Raw genomic sequence first — 21,389 nt, 5'->3', positions numbered from 1 at the left:
GATGCGAGCGATTTTGCTGTGGGAGCTGTCCTAGGACAGAAAATTGATGGAAAGAGCTATGTGATCTTTTATGCTTCCAAGACGCTGAATCAGGCTCAGAAAAATTATGACACCACGGAGAAGGAAATGTTGGCTGTCGTATACTCGTTTGAAAAATTCCGACCCTATCTCCTTGGGTCGAGGGTTATAGTCTTCACGGATCACGCGGCGATTAAGTACTTGCTGGCTAAGAAAGAGTCTAAGCCGAGATTAATCCGTTGGGTGTTACTCTTGCAGGAGTTTGATTGGGAAGTAAGAGACAAGAGAGGAACGGAGAATAGAGTAGCTAATCACTTGAGCAGAATACATCAGGGGGAAACAGAAGAGGCCATACCCGATGCCTTCCCTGAGGAGCATTTGTACCTTCTGGAGAAATTTCCTAGACCACCTAACTGGGAAGCAGTTTTGGCTCTGACCGGTCTAGGGGAATCGGATAAGGGGAAGCGCACACTAAATGCAGAACCGTGGTTTGCTGATTTAGCCAACTACTTGGTCACGGGAGAGATGCCAAGTTCAGACGAAGTTTCCCGGGCCCAGAGGATGAAAATTAGGAGTGAAGCTAAATATAAATTTTGGGACGACCCTTACCTGTGGAAAATGTGCTCAGATCAAGTGATTAGACGCTGCATTCCCGAATGGGAACAAAGAGATGTGTTAATTCATTTCCACACTTTAGCATGTGGAGGCCACTTTGGACCAAGGAAGACAGCGAGGAAGGTCTTGGACATCGGTTTTTATTGGCCGACGCTAAATAGGGATGCCTTTGATTTCTGCCAATGTTGCAAGAGGTGCCAGCAGACGGGGGGAATTTCAAGGAGAGACGAGATGCCTCAGGTCCCAGTGATCGTGTGCGAAATTTTTGATGTGTGGGGAATGGACTTTGTGGGACCGTTCCCATCGTCTTGTGGGAACACGTATATATTGGTTGCAGTGGACTATGTGTCTAAGTGGATAGAAGCTAAGGCCACCACAACATGGGAATCGAAGGAGGTGGCAAAATTTTTGAAGGCCAATATTTTCAACAGATATGGAGTTCCTCGGGCCATCGTCTCGGATCAAGGAACTCATTTTTGTAATCGCACCATCGAGGCTTTGATGAAGAAATATGGTGTTCACCATAGAGTGTCGACTCCATACCATCCTCAGTCTAATGGCCAGACAGAGATTTCTAATTGCAAGATCAAGGCGATATTGGAGAAAACAGTTAATCCGTCAAGGAAGGACTAGAGCAAGAGGCTCGGAGACGCATTGTGGGCTTACAGAACTGCTTTTAAAACGCCTATTGGAATGTCACCTTATAGACTTGTGTTTGGCAAGATGTGTCACTTACCTGTTGGTATTGAGCACAAGGCGTACTGGGCAGTGAAAAAACTGAATATGAAGCCGATAGCTTGCGAAGAAGAGATGAAGTTACAATTGCAAGAATTGGAGGAACTTCGGCTGAGTCATTTGAGTCTGCCATGTGGTACAAAGAAAGACGAAGTTATGGCATGATAAGAATCTCCGGGTCAAGGAACTTCATGTGGGACAGAAGGTGCTCCTTTTCCAGTCCTGGCTCAAGCTAATGCCAGGAAAATTGAAGTCTAAATGGATCGGCCCATATACCATCGTCGGCATCCGAGCAAACGGAGCAGTGGAGATCCAGGGAAGTGCTCCGAACTCTGTTCCTTTCCTTGTCAATGGTCATAGAGTAAAAGTCTATAGGGATAATTCTGAGTTGTGTGTAGTGGACGAAGTTCCACTACATGCACTCCCTACTATCGCCTAGACAAACGAGGGGATATTCCCGATGAATTCCTGGGTCAAGGAGTAAGTTAACAATTTTGAAAATACAAACTGAACCAGGGAATCTCGGGAATACTCTAAAAAGTGTGTAAATAGTTTAATTACTTTTCAAACTTAGAAAATCCAAAAAAAAGTTTCGAAGCACCAGACTCCGAAGGAAACCGATATTTTTTTTATACTCTAACCTTGACCTAGGAGTCTGGAACCTTCATATTTTTTTTAGGTCATGATCTAGGGAGTCATCTGGAGGGGAATCTTAAGGAAGAAATCAAGGGAAGCTTGAAGGAAGAGATCAAGGAGGGACGGAGAAAAAAATTTGAATTTCAAATCTGCCGATAATTGTGGAAGTTGTACGGTTGCTTACATCATGCCTGCAACTGCACCATTCTTTCATCAGAAAAGCAACCGTCGCCTCTTTCTCTCTCCAATAATCCCAAATCAACAGAATCTGAAATTTACTCTCCCTTCTCTCTACTTTTGCTCTCTCTTTCTAGAAAATAAACCCTAACCAAATCCGACCAGTTTTTTTTTCTCTCATTTTCAGATCTGCACTGATGGATTCAACCCAACGCACCGGAAGTTCACAAAGCACGGTGTACGACCCAGCCCTGTTGGCGGAATTGATGCAGAAATTGGGGAGCGTCGGGAAGGCACAAGAAGTGTATGCCCTGTTCGCCGCTAGCCTGATGCCGTCTGCACCGGTCGTACCACCACTGACGATTCCGGCAGACTCGGCTGCACAACCGGTGAATCTTTATGAAGAAGGACCGCAAGATTCTACATCTCAACATGCAGAAACCGCTCCACAAAAGGCGGAGGAAGAGGAGGCAGTACACGAGCGGCCGGAGGGTGACGGACCGACGAACGACGAAACCATGGTGGAGACAGAAAGGCAAGAAACTGAGAATCCTAATCTTGAAAGTAGGGAAGTTTGTGAGGGGGAAACCCCTGTTTTAGATGAAGTTGTGGAGGGGGTAGCCCCTATTGTGGTTAGTGTGATTGAGGGGGAAGCCCCTGTTTTAGAGAATGTTGCTGAGGGGGAAACCCCTTTGGAAACTGGGGATGAGACCCCAATTAATTTCAGGGGTGCGACCCCTGAGTTCGTGGAAGAGGGGGCAACCCCAGGAGATGTCAAGGGGGAGAACCCCATTTATATTGAGGGGGCAACCCCGATGTTGGATGGCAAGGGGGAAACCCCGGGAAAGTTATTGGAAGGAGCAGATCTACTCACGACTGGAGTACCGGAGCCCGAGGGAGGGCTGAAATTGATTGTGGACCTGGTGGGCGACCAGGATGAAAATGAACCTAAGATTGATGAGAGGGCAGAAAGGAGGCGCACCAGGAGGTGCCTCCTCGATGAAGTCGATGACTTAGTTCCTGAGGATGCAGAGGCAGAGCAGCGCCGCTTGGCCAAGGAAAGGGCGAGGAAAGGAAAGGCGGCGGCGACCTCATCTACCCGGTCTAGGAAAGCTCCCTCCGTCAAGGAGGTCGAGGAGACTCTTTCCCCTATAACCGAGGAACCCTCTGTCGAGGAACAAGATGAGCCCATCCCTGAACCCATCTATGACTCTGAAGAAGCTGAAGAGGAGCCGATTCCAGGACGTCCGGAAGTCTTGCTGACTAAAGAGTTGTTAGAAGAGATGAGGCAGTTCGACGACCAAAAGAGGATCGCAGTGTACAAGGAAAGATGTAGCGCTGGGAAGATGGCCAAGTCGGGGAAGCAGTACAGCTCGAGGGAGCTTAAAATGATTGCATGTGATAAGGAATTCCGCGCTTGTATCCAATCGATAGGATTTGAGTGGTTATTACAGCACAGCCAGGAGAGAGGGTGCCCGTGGATCTAGGAAGGGAGTTTTTCTCCACTTTTTGTTTGAAGAACACCACTGATCTCGATGCGGATTCTATAACGTTCAGGCTTTTTACTGAAGAGTATGAAATGAGCATTCGGAAATGGTCTCTGCGGATGGGGTTGTTTACCCAAGCCGAGGATGAAGAGGGGGCATGGAATGATAGGATGGTTGGAGTGCCGAAGAACACGCCCGGTTTCAAGGTGCAAACGGCATGGGAACTCATCACGTAACCCAAGGCGGGGACGTTTAAGTCCAGCTACTCCAAGGCCTCCCACATTGAAGACCGAATTCTTCGCTTTGCTCAGACGTTTGTCAGTTACAACTTGATGGGTACCGCTAATTCAGCTCTCACAACTACCGACCTCTACTTCACATGGTGCATGGCGAAAGGTGTAAAGGTGCACCTAGGATATTGGCTGGCGCAGGCATGCCACCAAATGACGAGCAACCCTGCGCGTCATATGTACACCTGCCACCTCATCGGCGCCTACCTCCAGCGAAACATAGAAATGAAAATTGCCAAGGCCGCTCCGTTGGTAGTCATGTGCGAACCCCCAGAAGTGTTCAGTGTTGATTATTTTTTCAACAATGGGTTGTTGCAGACTCACGACACCAAGACTCTCTTCTACTAATTGGGAGATAAGATGAAAGCAGAGCCGGAGGAAACCGAGGAAGCCATGCCAAGTGAAGAGGTTGAAGAGCTACGCAAGGAAGTCCAGGATGTGAAGAAGGAAATGCAGTCAATGAGGAGGGAAATGATCAAGGAACTTGGTGGGATCAGGAAGGAGTTGAATGGGAATCGGGAGGAAGTGAAGACCCTGAGGGGCAACATTGCAGATTTGGCGGTGAAGTGCGCCAAACAAAATGAGCGAATGACGGAAGCGGTGGAGCTTTCAATGAAAATGTTGAAGTGGATTGAAAGGACGGGATTTTGCACGCGTGTCATTTGCACGTGTCCCTTCCTATTCAACAAGATTTATAAGTTCCCACTTTCCAAAATACTATTAATTAGCATATGGTAAGTTAGGGTGTCGAACCCACGAGGAACGGTAGCATCCGTTATGTATTTCCACACTTAGAAAGGTTTTGGCGATGCCGCCACGCTCTAAATTGGGGGTGGGAACTAAACTACAAAATATAAATAACACTTAAGCTAGGATTGAGAACTAAAAGCGCAAATAACATGCAATTAAAAGAAAGCATTTAAATTAGAAAGCAGACTGGGCAAGTTGGTAAACTGGGCAACTTAGCAGTGGCGAAAATAATAACATTCAAGAAATAAAAAGAGAGCAGCAACTTGCATGAGCATCCTAAGTTCAGAAACCAAAAGGAACTAAGTTAAAAGACTAAGGAAAATAAACTAAGTGTTGGCTCCTAAAAGAAAGCTAGGAAACTAGGATAGTGACCCTTAAAAGTGGCTAAACTAATTTAATCCTAAAAGCTAAACTAAATAAGATGTAAATGGAGGTTGAGTACAAAAATTAACTAAGCTAAAAAGGCTGCCAAAAGTGAAAAGAAAGCATGTACTTGTTGTCTCCTAAACCTTATTACCCAAGGTGTAAAACCAATGGATAAAAGCCTACAACTAATGATCCTTTCACTTAACTTCTAAAAGCTGATATCTCTCCTAATCCTACATCATAAGACACAAAAATATGGAGAAGAAAGAGAGTAGATGGCTGCTACATAATTAAAAATGCAAGAGAAACATTAAATCATCAATTAAACTACCTAATTATGCATTGAAAACACCAAACTAAAAGCTGAAACTTAAAGCACTTAAACATGATGAAATAAGCTTCAAGTACACTTAAACATGGTGAAAATAAAATGCTTGAGAAACTGATTTTAAAAGCTTGAAAGAAATTTTAACTAAACAAGAGCATAACCAACACTAGAACTAAACAACAAGTTAAAATCGGAAATCAAACAAGAACTAAACTTTAAAGCATATTAAATACACAAACACTTAGAGCAATTACTACTTGAAATAAGATTTTAAAACAAGAACAACAACAATAACTAAGAGTGAGATTGATGCAAAAGAGCTTCAAAAGTTAAGGACAAACAACTAGAGAAATTAAACACTTCTACTAAATTACTACTACTTCAACCCATGGTGAATTAAGATCTTGGCAGCCTTGAGTTTGAGATTTCTCTTCTTAAGGAAGAGAGAAAGTTTCCTAGAGAGAGAAAGTTAACTAAACTAAACTAAAGCTAAGTGATAAAGTGACTAGTTGGTTCTTGGAAAGTTAAAGTCTTTTTAATACATATATCCAATAAATGATATTTTCCTTCTTTTTTACTCCCCAGGGGCTGATATGGGCGTGTGTAGCAAGTGAGAGTTGTCCTTGATAAGTGTGTAGAAGTGGCTTTAGTCATTTTCCCGTCAGGTTCAAACTGGCCAGTCTAACAGCTTGGGCAGTTTGGGTCTTCTTTGCCCTCTTCCTCCACTTTCTTCCATTCCTTGTCATTTTTCCTTCTTTTTTGCATGTTTCCTCTTCATGCCTTCATTCAGCAGCTTCCGAACTTAATGATCCATTCCCTGCCAAAAAACATCTTTTTCATGCAAATATTCAACTAATAAGTGCGAAAAGTGATAAAATCCGAGTGACGAAAACTAGCCTATCATGGATGCAGCAGACGCTCCCCTTGACCCAGTCGAAGGCAACTCCTGAGTCCAGCAGTGAAGTCAAGCAGCCCATTCAGAGCAGTCCCTCCGTCAGGCAACCCCAGCAATCGCTCAAGCAGTTGATCTCCCCGGTCGTTCCCAAACAAGTTCCAGCCCCATCTAAATCAAAGTCTATAGTGAGGAAGCCAGTACTCGAACAAGCAGCACAGGAGGAGGAAGAGCTGGAGCAGCCAGCAAAGAAGAAAGTAAGAATGACCCGACCCGGAATCCCACCCCAGTCTGGCTCTCGAGGGAGCCAGCCCCAGAAGTGAATCATCATCCACTGACCAAGTAACTTTTAATTTTCATTCTTTTAGGTTTTTTTTTATTTTCTGTTACCTACGTGTGTTTTATAATTGTTTGTGTCTTCTCCCACTTAGCCCACTGCGTGGTCTAAGTGTGAGAAGTTTGTATTTTCTGTTTTCTTGTGTTTTTCTCACACTTAGCCCAATGCTTGGTCTAAGTGTGAGAAGTTTGTATTTTCTGTTTTCTTGTGTTTTTCTCACACTTAGCCCAATGCTTGGTCTGAGTGTGAGAAGTTTGTGTTTTCTGTTTTATTGTGTTTTTCTCCCACTTAGCCCAATGCTTGGTCTAAGTGTGAGAAGTTCTGTTTTGTAACCTGTTTGTTGTTTTGCATTGATCTCTCTGTTTCCCCCCTTCACGACGATGGCTTGGGGACAAGCTTGAGTGAAGTGGGAGGGGGAGAGGAGTCAATGCATTACTTTGTCTGCATGTTAAGAGTCTGTAAGTCTAAGTTTTGTCGCATGAGCCAGTGAATATAATACGGCATGATTTCCTTAGTGAAAGTAATTGAAGATATGAGGCATTTCAACTTAGAAGCTTTTTCCTGTAATAAGCCTAGTTAATCTGAGTGAAGCGAGAACGATGGAGGATGCCCTTACTTACTTAGTTGTGAAACCCTACTATAATAGTGAGTTATAAGCCTTAAATAACTTCGAGTTAACACATGATTAAGGGCCACCACTGAATGCTTAGGAAGAAGAGCTGTGAAGGAGAAAAAAATGGGAAATTGGGTTATGAAGGTATAAGCTGAACGAAGTCCAGGGTAAGGTGTTATAAGCTGGACGAAGTCCAGAAGAGAGGAGAAATGGAGGAATAAGCTGGACGAAGTCCAGGGGAAAATATATATATATATATATATATATATATATATATATATATATATATATAAAGGAGGAATAAGCTGGACGAAGTCCAGAGGGAAGTTGTCTAGAAGGCAGGAATGATAATAGCCTGACCCGGGAAAGGAGGAACTCTCATAACCCGACGCTTCAGTGGTGTAGCATTAACTTAAGAGAGAATCGATCCTAACATCCCTGGTGAGGAATGAGTGATCGAGTGAATCCAACAATCGGGTAAGTAAAAGGCTATTTTGACAAGCTGACAGATTGGCTAGGTAAAGGAAGGGAAAGGGCCTATTTGGAGGAGTGCAACCTATTGAATTGACCTTAATCTTGTGGGGACAGATGCCTAAAAGTTGAAGCTAGCTCATGTATATGTGTTTATGTGTTTGTATGTTTTTCTTAAACTTTTTAAGTTTTTAATTGTGTCTAGGTCTAGGAGTCGGTCAGGAGATAACCTTGCTTGAAATTCGCCTTATTCTTTTTCTTTTCTAGTCTTTATACTTGAGGACAAGTATGGTTTTAGTGTGAGCAGTTTGATAAGGCTAATTTCATGCATCGGTATATGGTGAAAAGCGTTATAATTTGCTGGGTCTAACACGTTTCCTAAGCCAGGTGTGTGAAAAATCGCTAGATCGAGGAAATGCTGAAGGAAACAGTCTAGCAAAGGAATGAAGTGAAGTGAGCAGAATTCAAAAGAAAAGAAGGCGTGACGGAGGGAGTCAGTAGCTGAGGGCAACAAAGTCTATCTATACCTCGCTGGGCCCCACTCCAACGCCTATATATAGAAGAGCATGCAATGCACAATATATCACTTTTCACTCTCTTTTAGCTCACACACATAACACACACTTGGGAATGGAAGATCTGGGGTAGTTCGAGTTACGAAGGGTTCATTTCTTTAGAAGTTCTCAGTTGCAACACCGTCCGCGTGTGGACGTAGATACAATCTCTTTTAATTTCAGTTGTTTTGCACTTTTGCGGTTGAACTTCACTTTCGGGAGTCGACTTGGCTGTTAATGATACTCGTTATCTTTTCGCTTTTGTTGATTTGCGTTTAGTTGTGATATTTTGAGTTGATTTACGTAGATCTCGCTGCTGAGAGCTTATTTTAACAAGTGTTATGTCGATCTCTGTTTTATTTTGATGTTGTGGTACTCGATCTGGGAATTCGGTGATAGATCTGTGGTTTATTGACTGATTGGAGGTTGTTGTTTAAATCTGAAGTGATGAAATGTTTATGTTGGTTGGAGTTTGTGTTGGACGCTTGGATCCGGAGTGGATTTAGCGTCTGAGGTTGGATTCGAAGTGAGAAAGGGAAGTTGTTAGATGGATTTGAGTTTTCTGCTTGTTTCCTGTTTTACTTCGTCTAGCATCTATAGATTTGTTTAGTTCTTCGTTATTATGCATCAATTTGATTTAGATTTAGTTTGCTCTGCTCTGATTTCGTTCATGTTGTTTTTCTTATGAGTTTTTACGTAATTTGGTTGAAGAAGAGGATGTCGCTGTTAGTTAGTACCCGAGTTAGTTATTCTGCCAGCTTTTCGTCCGTACTCTGCTTTTTCAGTCATGGTCCCCACAGTCAGTTGTTTTCCAGGTCTAGGTAATTAGAGTAGTTTTCTTAGATCTGTGAATTGAGCAGTTAATTTCCTTTGCAACGTTCTCTTGTTATTTCGCCTAAGTCTAGCTATTAGTGTAGAAGTTTTAAAAATCCCCAAGTCAAGTTTAATTTGTTTTTCTCAACCCAAGAAAAAATGCGTGGCAGCAGCCAACACCAAAAACAAGTCCAAATCCTTGAACATGATTATTACGCATCCTTCTCTGTGGGATCGATCCCTACTTCCCTATACTAGGTTTAGTAAAGTGGTTGAGGGTTTTTGAAAGAAGTGCTCTGTGTGTCCGACGACCAGGATTTCCTGCGACCAACGAGTTCCTAGACCGCGTGATCTAGTGGATTTGCTGGACCAAGAGAATCTGTTTATTTCCTTCTGTGCGCACCGTGAACACACACACACTTAAAAAGTTAACTTTCAAGCACCCCAAGTGACAAAAAATAATCCTCTTTAGATTTCTTCAAGAAATTAAAAGGTTGTCATAAGGAAAACACCACAAAAGAGATTCACAAGCTCAAAGCCTATCTCAAGCAATTTGGCTATCTCAACTATCCAAACAAAACCCATGCCACTGATGATGATATCGATAATATTTTGGAATTGGCCCTCAAAACCTATCAAGAAAACTACCACATCAAACCCTCAGGCATCGTAGACGATGTAACGATATCAAAAATGACAACCCCACGATGTGGGGTACCTGATATCGTTAACGGCACTAACTACATGCAACCTCGTGGCAAGAAACACAATTCGTCTATGTAACACCCCACTTTTTCGAACCCTAGTTTTAGAGCCAAAAATTTAATTCCCTAATTTATGACTTAGGAGACGAGAATTAATTGAGGAACGAAATTATGACCGAATCGAATCTAGGGTTTGCGTTGGAAGTTTGAAAAGTCAAATTTGTTGATTATATGACGTGGCATGTGAATATTTGAATTAAAGGTGATTTATGTGGTGAATTATTTGTTTATGGGTGAGTAAGATTATTAGGATATTTTTCCATGACCTTATTTTCTTGGAATTTTCGAAACCCCACCTTTTATTTGAGAAAATCCTATTTTTCCGGATTTAATTTAATTCTTGGGATATTTATCCAAATTAAATCCAAAACCCAATTATTCCTAGGTGATTTTCGAAAATCACCTATGTTGGGAAGGAAATATTATTTTACTTGTTTAATTGATCCCTTATTGATTTCCTTCCATACCTAAAATCAAATATTCTATCATATCTTTCCATACCTCAAGAAGATCTTGCCATATCTTATTTTAGTTAATATTCAAAATCCATTCCTTATTTACTACCTATACTACACGCCTATTTCTTGGCCAATGGGGAGATTTTTATTTTATTTTGCTCCGTGATATTTTGTTCTACTCCGCAAAATATACCAAAACAACATCTTGGCTAATTAGAAGCCATAGTTTTCGAAAATTTCATGATTGAGCCCTAGAGCCTATTTTTGTTAATTTCTTCTTCTCTACTCCACAATATTTGTTTTTAATTAATTGTGGAGAATAAAATCTTTCCAAATATTCTATTTAATTACCTAAAGATCTTATTGAACTCTATAAATAAGAGGCCAAAAACCTAACCCTAGCCATCAAAATTTTCGCCCCCTACTCCATAATTTCCGGCCTCTCTCTCTCCACACTCTCTCAATTTTCTTCTACTTTACTCCAATAATCCTTCATCATTTGAGAAGAATTAGAGTTTGAGCCTCAAAATTTTTGAAGAACCAAGTCTCTACTTTGTTTCTACCGTTCATTTTTCTCCAAAAAGGTATTCTTATGTTAATTCTTCTTCATCTAACCGATTAATCGGTATTCTTGAACCCTCATGCATCTTGATCGAGTGGAAGTGGGATAAATGGGATATGGAATGTATGTGTGTGTGCGCGACGTGTGTGCGTTGCGTGTGTGTGTGTGCGTGTTGCGTGTGTGTGTGTTGTGTGTGTATGTTGGCAAAATACTCTTGTGTGACATATGTTGATGATAGATCTAGAGTTAAGATGCGAATGGAACTTATGTGATGAACATGGCCTTGATTGATGACGTTAAGAAAAATCGATGGGAAAAGGGAAAGCGTTGAGACATGCATAAGTTAGGAGTTTGTGTTGAATCTGATTTGTGATATATGCCTATGTGATTAAAAGGTGAAACCTCGGTTGCGAAGCAGGATAACAAGGGAAAGAACATACTTGAAATCTAAGCAGTCGAGGTGGGCTTTATTCTTAAACTCTTTTATGTGCAAATTTATGAATGTGGAGAGATAAGGGTGGTTTAACTGTTATGCCATGCCTGTGATTATTTTTGATGATGATTGTGCGCCTGATGCCAAGTTTGAGAGTTCGCTCCATTGGGCTATAGGGCTATGGATCAGTATAAACGAATTCGGGTCTGAGTAGGGCCGCAAACCGTACCAGGCTGTGTACACGGTGGGATCGGGAGCCATCCTTGCTAGTCGGTCGGTCTCGTGGGCGAAAAGCGTGGCCACGCTTTCGTCGCACGATGGAAAGATTGTGATTGTGATTGTGGATATTGATGAGAAAAGCGGGGAGTTGTTTGACTGGCCAGTCTATGGAAATAATTTTTGTGATACTCGTTGAATCCTTATTTTTATAATTGTAAAACCTCGAGTTCACTATGGTAAGGGTGGCATAACTTATAAAATGTTTTGGCAACGAGTTCACTGAGTATTTTAAAATGCTCAACCCTGCATGTGTTTTCCTTATGTGCAGGTTGAACGACGACGAGCGGTGGCGGGTGTTGAGCATATTAACTAATTAAGATGGATGTTTTGAACTTCGAGTGTAGTTGTGTCATTACACATAGTTGTACTTCCTCTTGGTCGTTTCCGCTGAATTTTTGATACACTTTAGTATTATCTGGATATTTTGCACTATTTCCTTTCGGTTTAGAAGTTTTAGACTTCTTGCGGTTTTTCTTGGAAACTATGTCAAACTCTTGAGATTTTTTATCGTAATTTATGGTACCTTTCTTTTACTTGTTAAAGCTTCTAGGTTAAATCGTTGACTCATTGCTCTGATAGCTCCTTTAAATGTTTTGGTTAAAACTCTTTAAATGAAACCCTAGCCTATGTGTAATTCTTTTAAGTCCGTTTTGGTAGCATTCGCCGCATTTATTGAACCCTAGAATCCCGGGTTGTTACAGTCTAGCTCGAGCAACATCCACACAGTATCCCACTTTATCCCACTACAGTTTCTTTCCAGGAAAACCTGAATAGCCATCTACTAAAACCCACCTCACTTATAGATTCTTTTCCAACATTCCCACATATACTATAAACCCTGTGGCAACTGCCTTCCAAAAGTGGGAGTTTTCCACCCACTTCACCTTTGCACAAGTCCAATCCAATCAAAATTCTGATTTGGAAATAGGATTCTTTAGAGGTGATCACGGAGATGGATTCCCTTTTGAGGGCAACACCATAGCTCATGCATTTGCACCACCAGTTGGAAAGTTCCATTACGACGAAGATGATAGATGGTCCATTGGGGCAGTTGCGGGTGCTTTACACCTGGAAACTGTAACAGCCCGAATTTCTAGGGTACAATAACTACGGGGGCTGCTACCAAAGCGGACTTAAAAGCACCAAGAATAAAGCCTAGGGTTTCAATTAAAGAGGTTTGACCAAGGTATTGAACGAACTACTCGGAATTTAGTCAACGATTAAATCGAGAGAAATAAATGAAGGATAAATATTATAACTGAGATAAAAAAACAAGGGTTCAACATAATTCCAACGAAAAACCACAACAAGTCTCAAACTCCGAATTCAAAAGGAATAAGCTCAAAGTAACCAAGTGATGCTAAAGTGTTCAAAGATTCAGCGGAAAAAGGCTAAGAGAAAGTGGAGCCATGTATGAAGACATAACTACACTCGATTGTTCAAAATAACCATCTTAATTAATTAATGTACTCAACACCCGCCACCGCTCTTCGCCATTCAACCTGCACATAAAGGAAACACATGCAGGGCTGCGTATTTTGAAATACTCAGTGAGCTCGTTGCCAAAACATTTTACAAGTTATGCCACCCTTACCATAGTGAACTCGAGGTTTTACACTTTTCAAAATAAATATTCAACGAGTATCACAAAAATATTTCCATAGATTGGCCAATCAAACAATCCCCCATTTTCTCATCAAATTCCACAATCATAATCATATCCATGGTGCGACGAAAGTGTGGCCACACTTTTCGCCCACGAGACCGGCCGACTAGCAAGGACGGCTCCCGATCCCCATGTGTACACAGCCTGGTAGGGTTTGCGGCCCGTACTCAGACCCGAATTCGTATAACATATCCACAGCCCTAGCCCAATGGAGCGAACTCACAAACTAGGCATCAGGCGCACAATATCACAACAAAACAAACATAGGCATGGCATAATAGTTAAACCACCCTTATAACACCAATCAATATTTTTGCAAGAAGTAAAAGAGTTTAAGAATAAAGCCCACCTCGACTGCTTAGATTTCAAGTAGTTTTGCTTTTCCGTTATCCGGCTTCGCAACCAAAGTTTCACCTTTTAATCACATAGGCACATATCACGAATTAAGTTCAACACTACTCTTACTCATGCATGTCTCAATACTTTTCTCTTTTCCCAACGATTTATCTTATCATTACTAATCAATAAAAATCATGTTTATCACACAAGAATATTTAGCCATCAAACACACACTACACAAATACAACACACACACACACGACGCACATACACACACACGCCACACACATACACGCCACACACATGTAACATATTCCCACATCCCTTTTATCCCACTTTCACTCAACCAAGATGCATGAGGGTTCAAGAAGACCGATTAATCGGTTAGAAAGAAGAGGAGTCGAGTAGAAACGAAGAAGATGAATATAAAATACCTAATGAGAAAAACGATCGGTAGGAATTAAGTATTAGCCTTGGTTCTTCAAGATTCTTGGATTGAACTTCAATTCTTCTTCAAAAGATGACAAAAATATTGGAGAATGGAAGAAAAATTGGAGAGAGTGGGAGAGAGGAGAGGGGCGAAATTTATTGGGGCTAGGGTTAGGGGTTCTCTTATTTATAGTGCTCAACAAGATCTTTAGGTAATTAAAATAGAATATTTGGTAAGATTTTATTCTCCACAATTAAATAAATAAATATTGTGAAGTAGGGAAGAAGAATTAACAAAAATAGACTAGGGTATCAAGGCATGTAATTTTCGAAATATATGGCTCCCGATTAGCCAAGATTTTGTTTTGGTATATTTTACGGAGTAGAATAAAATATCACGGAGCAAAATAAAATATTAAATCACCCACTTAGAGATTGGAAATAGGCGTGTAGTATGGTTGATATATAAGGAAAGGATTTTTTTTTATATTAACTAAAATAAGATATGGCAAGATCTCTTGAGATATGGAAAGATTTGGTAGAATATTTAAATTCTAGGTATGGAAGGAAATCAATAAGGGATCAATTAAAAATGAAATAAATTCCTCCTTCCCAAAGCTAGGTGATTTTCAAAAATCACCTTAATATTAATAGGGCTCGATTTTTCCCATTAAGAAATAGGAAAATAATTGGGTTTTGGATTTAATTCGGATAAATATCCCAAGAATTAAATTAAATCCGGAAAAAATAGAATTCCTTCTCCAAAAGTCCAAAGGTTCGAAAATCTCACTCACCCTTAAACAAATAATTCACCTCATAATTTAATAAATCACATGTCATTTCACATAGTCAACAAGTTTGACTTTTCAAACTTCCCGGTCAAAGAAACTCATGCAATAAATTCATTTATCAAATAATTCACATCTCACATCTCCCACGTCATCAATAATAAATTTTAGGGCTCTAAAATTAGGGTTTGGAAATTCGGGATGTTACAGAAACTGTCGCGCTTCATGAAACCGGACATCTTTTAGGGCATGATCATAGCTTAGAAGAAGCGGCAATCATGTACTCTATGATCGGAGAAGGACAAATCAAGAGCTTGCATACAGATGATATTGCAGGGATAAGAGCTTTGTACAATCGCTAAAATATTAGGTTTAAAGCTGTCATAATAATTTATGTATTTTTTTCATGTGAAAATAATTTCCTAATTTTGGAATTTCTGTAATAGTTGTAGTACGTCTCTGATTCTGTGATTCTATTTTTGGTTTATTATGTATTGAATGTAATATGGTCGAGGATGATATAATTGCTCATTTCCGAGCATGGTACGTTTACAAAGAAAAATTAGTACCCTTATAATTGCATTAAAAGATGTCCTTAACCATATCTGAGTTTTGATTGGTTCCAACTTGTGCAAAGGTGAGTGTGTGGCTAAATCCCACTTATGGGAAAGTTGGGCAAGATTCTAAAACTGAGATGGGTTGGGTTTTGGTAGGTGACCATCTAGGGTTTCCTTGAAAGATACTGTAGTGAGACACCATGTCGATGTTGCTAGAGCTCACCCTCATTCTTTGTCTGTAAGAGAGAACATTGGGTGATTATCTTTTACAGTTAAACATCTTTCGATATTTTACTCTTTTTATCAATGAGGGATAATTAAAAGTCATTCTTTTATAACTACATGATCTCTCCCTCATTCTTTGTTTTGCGTGGTGTAGTTTGCTTTATTCTTATAAATTTTGATTAAAATAAAGAAAATTTTGACCTCGTCACAACACCAACGCTCCAAGACGACGTTTCTCTGATTACGTTTTATTCAATAATTTGTAATTTAATCATTTCAATGAGTAGAACATACTTTAATTAATGTTAGGAGTTCAATTTCATAGTACTACTAATTATAGTATATTAGATAACACAAGAATATGTCCTATTACAAATCCCAACGTAGAAAATTTACTTAATTAACTTGTTGAATGAGGATTACATATCCAAATTCACACCATACAAGTTACGGCAGCATAAAAGCAAACAAGTACTATGACCTTAGATACTAGTATTACAAATATCCCAACATAGGGAAATTATTTTCACATGCAAACAATACACAAAGTAATATGAAGTTTTAGCGACCGTACAACGCCCTTATTCCTTGAATATCATCGTTATGCAAATTCTTGATCTGCCCGGCTCCGATCCCCGAAAACATGATTGCGGCATTAACCGAGCTATGCCCGAGCCCTAGAAGGTGTCCAATTTCATGAAGCGCAATGGTTTCTAGGTCGAAAGCCCCCGAAACTGAGCCAATAGACCACCTCTCGTCGGCATCATAATGGAACCTTCCATTGGTAGGTGCAAATGCATGAGCTAGGACTCCACCGGGGCCATCAAAAGAGGCTCCATCTCCGTGGTCGCGGCGATGGAACTCTATGATCATATCAGAGTTTTGATTGGCTCCCACTTGTGCAAAGGTGAAGTGTGTGGCTAAGTCCCATTTGTGGAAGGCACGTGCCACGGGGGCTACAGCACTTACAGGAAAGTTGGGGGAGAATCGAAAAGTGAGATGGGTTTTGGTAGGTGGCCATCTAGGGTTTCCTTGAAAGAAACTGTAGTGAGACACTGTGTGGATGTTGCTAGAGCCCGGCTTGTGTTTCTTGTCACGAGGTTGCATGTAGTTGGTGCCGTTAACAATATCAGGCACCCCACATCGTGGGGTTGTCATTTTGGATATCGTTTTATCATCTACGATACCTGAGGGTTTGATATGGTAGTTTTTCTGGTAGGTTTTGATGGCTGATTCTAGGATCTCATCGAAATCATCGTCACTGGCATGGATTTTGTTTTCATATCTGAGATATCCGAATTTCTTGAGATAGGATTTCAGCTCGTGGATTTCTTTTGTGGTGTTTCCCTTGTGACAACCTTTTAATTTCTTGATGAAATCAAAAGGTGATGATTTTTTCTCACTTGGGGTGCTCCTCTTGGCATGGCCAATTGGAGCAAGAAGAATGAAAATTAGGAAGATGAAGGAGATGGGATGAAAAATCTTAAAAGCCATGAATGGGTACTTGATAAATTTAAGAATGTTTAATTTGTTTTGTGATACAACATGTTAATGCTACCTATTGTAAGTATTTATAGAGTGTGCTTGGCAGACGCAAAGAAAAAAATAATCGAATATGAAGAAGAATTTTGAGAGTTTGTTAGTGTTCAAGTGAATGACTTGACTTGGAATATTGTGTGCAACAAAGTATTCCAAGTCTTCTGAACGATTAAAGTTGCGTTTTCTAAACAAGAATTGTGAGACATAATTAGGTACAAATCACTAATTATTTCTCATATTTTTATAAACCCAACGTTTTTATTAAACATAAGTACTGAAAAAATGTTACTGTTTTAATATTGAAAATTTCCAAACTACAGGATTTATAAAAATGTGACAGGGTTTGCAAATTGCATTAGTTTTTCTTTTATTACTTCCTCCGTGCATGAAAAGCATGAATTTTTAGTTTGACACGGGTTTTAATTCTTAGTTGGTAAAGTAAGAGATATGTAGAGAAAGGATAGTAGAATGGTGTTAGTGGAGAGTGAAGTCCACATTATTAGTAGTGTAATTAGATTTCCAAAATTCAAAAATTAATATTTTTCTAGGACGGACAAAAAATGAAATGGTTCGTTACATTTAGAGAGATTGAGAGTATAAAGGTTTGGCCGAACCCATACGTTGTTTAATTCGGTAATTAAACTAATGCATAGAGAAAACCTATGTGATCAAGAAGTTTTGGCAAAATAAATCTTCAAACGTGTAAATTGTAATCATTGTCTTTTTTCCCATTTAGCGCATTGACCGGGAGAAAAATGAGTCTCAAGTTATGATGACACTAGAAAAATATACAAGTCGTTCAACTGCGTATTTGCATGGAAATTGCAATTGTAAAAAAGCATATTCCATAAGGCACTCACAATAACGTCCTATAAATCCATTCATTGTTATTTAACTCCTGCCGCGTTAGCATTTTATTTTCCAGCTCAAGCACCTGTTATAGAGCTGTAAATTATGCCTTTAAAATCCGTCTATCCTCATTTTCACGACTATTTTCATTTTTTTATTTTTGTGTTATCAAATAAAATTAAATAGCAAAATATAACATATTAAGAACTCAATATAAAAAAAAAACTAAAAAAAAAAACAAACTTAAACAAAAGGTACAAATAAGCTTTAACTGATACGTGACCAAATTTCTTCGATAATAGTATCACGTGTTGAAGATGAGTATGTGCTTGTTTGTAACGCCCCACTTTTTCAAACCCTAATTTTCGGGTTACAAAATTTTTGCATTAAATGCCTTAAATGCTATGATATGTGGATTATTTGATGAGTAATTAATTGCATGGAGTCTTTGTGACCTAATTGCGTTTGAGAATTGAGATTGAGTTGAATAGTCAACTTGTTGAAATTATGACGTGGCTATTGAATAGTCAAAGATGTGGAAAATATGACGTGACCGTTGAAAGGTCAATGCGTTGAGAAAAAGAAGAGGAAGTAAAGAAATGATTGATTTGGTGTGAATATTTGATGCGGAGTAATATAATTATGGTGAATTATTTTCCTAAGGGATGAGTGAGAATTTAATAGGAGCATTATTTAATCATGTGGAATTTTCGATCCCATCTATTTTTATTTGGAGAGGGAATTATATTTTTCTTGGATTTAATTATTGATTTGGGATAATTATCCAAATTAAATCCAAAGTCCGAATATTCCTTATTTGTTGATGAAATTTTCGAAACTCCACCTTTGATTTTCCATGAGATTTTCGAAAATCTCATATATTGTGGGAGAAGGGATTATTTATTTATTTGATCTCTTATTTATTCTATTCCATGAATAAATATAAGTATGCTAGAATATCTTACCATATCTTGCCATATCTAAGAAGATATTGCCATAATCCTAATTAAATTAGGATTTGATTTTGAATCCCTTTTGAAGAAGTCAAAATACACGCCTATTCCTATTAAATTGGGGAGTTTTATTATATATTCTGCTCCGTGATTATTTATTCTACTCCGTGAAATATTTAAATTAAATCATAGGCTAATTAAATAGCCTATAATTTTCGAATTTCCCCTTAATTCTCACTAGAATTAACGCCAACTTCAACAAACAAATCTCCCCCAAATCTTTTATTATTTAATTGTTGGAGTATACCTTAACCTCTATAAATAGGAGAGAAATCCTAAACCTAATTCATCAAAACCGTCGCCCACTTCTCCCAAAATTTCGAAAATCACTCTCCCCACTCTCTCCAAAATTTTCTTCTACTTTCTTCAAGAATTCTTCATCAATTGAGAAGAATCCAAGTTGAAGTTCAAGATTTTATTGAAGAACCTAAGCTATAACTTGTTTCTACCGATTGTTCTTTTGGAAAAAGGTACTTTAATTTTGATCTCCTCTTCTTCTACCGATTAATCGGTGTTCTTTTGAGTCCACATGCATTTAGATTGAGTGAAGGGGAACTAAATTAATGAATTTGAGATGCATGGATGTGTGTGTGTGTGTGTGCGCACGCCTCGGCGTGCGTGCACACATGTGGGGTTCGTGTGCGTGTGTTGTGTGTGTGGAACACTCATGCGTGACACGATTTGATGGTGAATTTGGAGTTGTTATTCGAATAAAAATGATATGCTAATCGTACCTTGATTTTGGATGATGATATTAAAGATTTATCGATGGGGAAAGGGAAACGTGGGAACATGCATGATTTTGAATCAATGATAGAAACTGATTTGTGATACGCCTAATTTAAAGGTGATACTTCACGCTCTCAGCGTGATAAACGAGGAGAGGAGAATACTTTCGAGCTAAGCCAACGAGGTGGGCTTTCTTTTAAAATAAGGACATTGTCCTAAACTGATATTGATGAGAATGAAATATGTGTTATCACGCCTTGATTTATTTTGTCGTGCCTATCCCTCGTGGCTATGCCACTATTGATTTAATCGAATTCGGATCCTTGTAGAGCCGCAAACTCTACTTGGGTTAGTGTACACCAATGTTAGACCGAGTGCTGGCGTACGGGTCGGCCGGTCTAGTGACCTGGATTGCGGCCGCATTCCTTGTCATGTAGAATGAGGATATGGTAAACGTCGATATGAAAAATGGTTGCGCGACCGTGATATTTGATAAAGAATATATTTTGGTGCCTCGGGTCTTTCTAAAGTTAAAACCCCGACGGACACTTGAAAATGGCATGATAATTACTACTGTTGATAAAACTGTTTTCGGCAATGAGTCCACTGAGTATGATTATAGTACTCAGCCCTGCATGTGTTTTCCCTATGTGCAGGTTGAGTGGTGACGAGCGGGCGGCGGTGTTGAGTAGAAAATAATATCATGATCTGTTGGAACTTTAAGTGTCGTTGTGTCTCTATACATAGCTTCACTTCTCTCTTGATCGCTTCCGCTATCTTATGAAAAATTGTGATCTTTTGGTTGGGTTTAAACTCTTTTATTTCGTGGGAATATTTTGGATATGGAATAGTTGAGAATTATATTGGGAACTTTGATAAGCATTTATTGCGACAGCTTTTTGGTTGGATTTCTTTGCTAAGACATTATTCTTCTTCTACTTAATTGTTCATTAAATGTTTTGGTTAAATCCCTTTTTAAATGGAACTCTAGCCTATGATCTTTGATGCATTTAAGTCCGCCTAGTTAACGATCGCCGCATTTATTATACCCTAGATGGGCGGGTCGTTACATTGTTCCTCGCGCATTGTAGTCTATGCATGAAGAACGTGATTGAAGCCGACCTATAAACCCCGATTGCAAATTTTCAACACGAAGATCCAGCCTAAAACTCGGTGCTAGTACAATTCGAACAAAGCAATAAATCACTTTGGTATCTCACTTAGCGGTTTGATTGCATAACCACATATATGTGCCACAAAACGTCGAACCAAGCCTAAGAACTCCCCATTATACAGAACTCCACAAAATATGATTTAATGTGTCATTTTTCAAAAGTTCCATGGACAAAATGGAGTTGAAGAAAAGAAAATTGAATTGTTGTAGCAAATAGAGATTTCAACTAGTTTGGAACAAGGTCAACCTCTCTTATGTGTAAAAATGAATTGCCTATCTAATTTAGATTACTGCTCAACTAGTTTAAAATTGTTTAAATCTTGACAATAATTGCTTTCTTATCTTACCATTATATTGTATTAATGGACAACATAAACACCCCAATATCATTTACATCAAATAACTAATACGATGACAACTACGTATAAGTTCATAAATTTTGGAAAACTTCTTTTATTCAGATCTTCTTCCTCACTCATTTGTCCCATTTCTTATGCAATCTA

The 21,389-nt window shown here is 39.4% G+C and overlaps 2 pseudogenes; one reads left to right on the top strand and one right to left on the bottom strand.

The window, feature by feature from the left end:
- The first annotated feature begins 2,378 nt into the window (after nt 1-2,378).
- LOC125209378 (metalloendoproteinase 3-MMP-like) lies at nt 2,379-15,162 on the top strand (annotated as a pseudogene).
- Nucleotides 15,163-15,966: 804 nt separating this feature from the next.
- LOC125216402 (metalloendoproteinase 3-MMP pseudogene) lies at nt 15,967-17,116 on the bottom strand (annotated as a pseudogene).
- Nucleotides 17,117-21,389: the final 4,273 nt, after the last annotated feature.

The sequence above is a fragment of the Salvia hispanica genome, chromosome 3 (genome assembly GCF_029641045.1).
Source record: "Salvia hispanica isolate PSC_SH4W2 chromosome 3, Shi_PSC_v1, whole genome shotgun sequence".
NCBI lineage: Eukaryota > Viridiplantae > Streptophyta > Magnoliopsida > Lamiales > Lamiaceae > Salvia > Salvia hispanica.
Note: the sequence above shows the minus strand (reverse complement) of the source record. Positions and strands in the feature narration are given on the sequence as shown.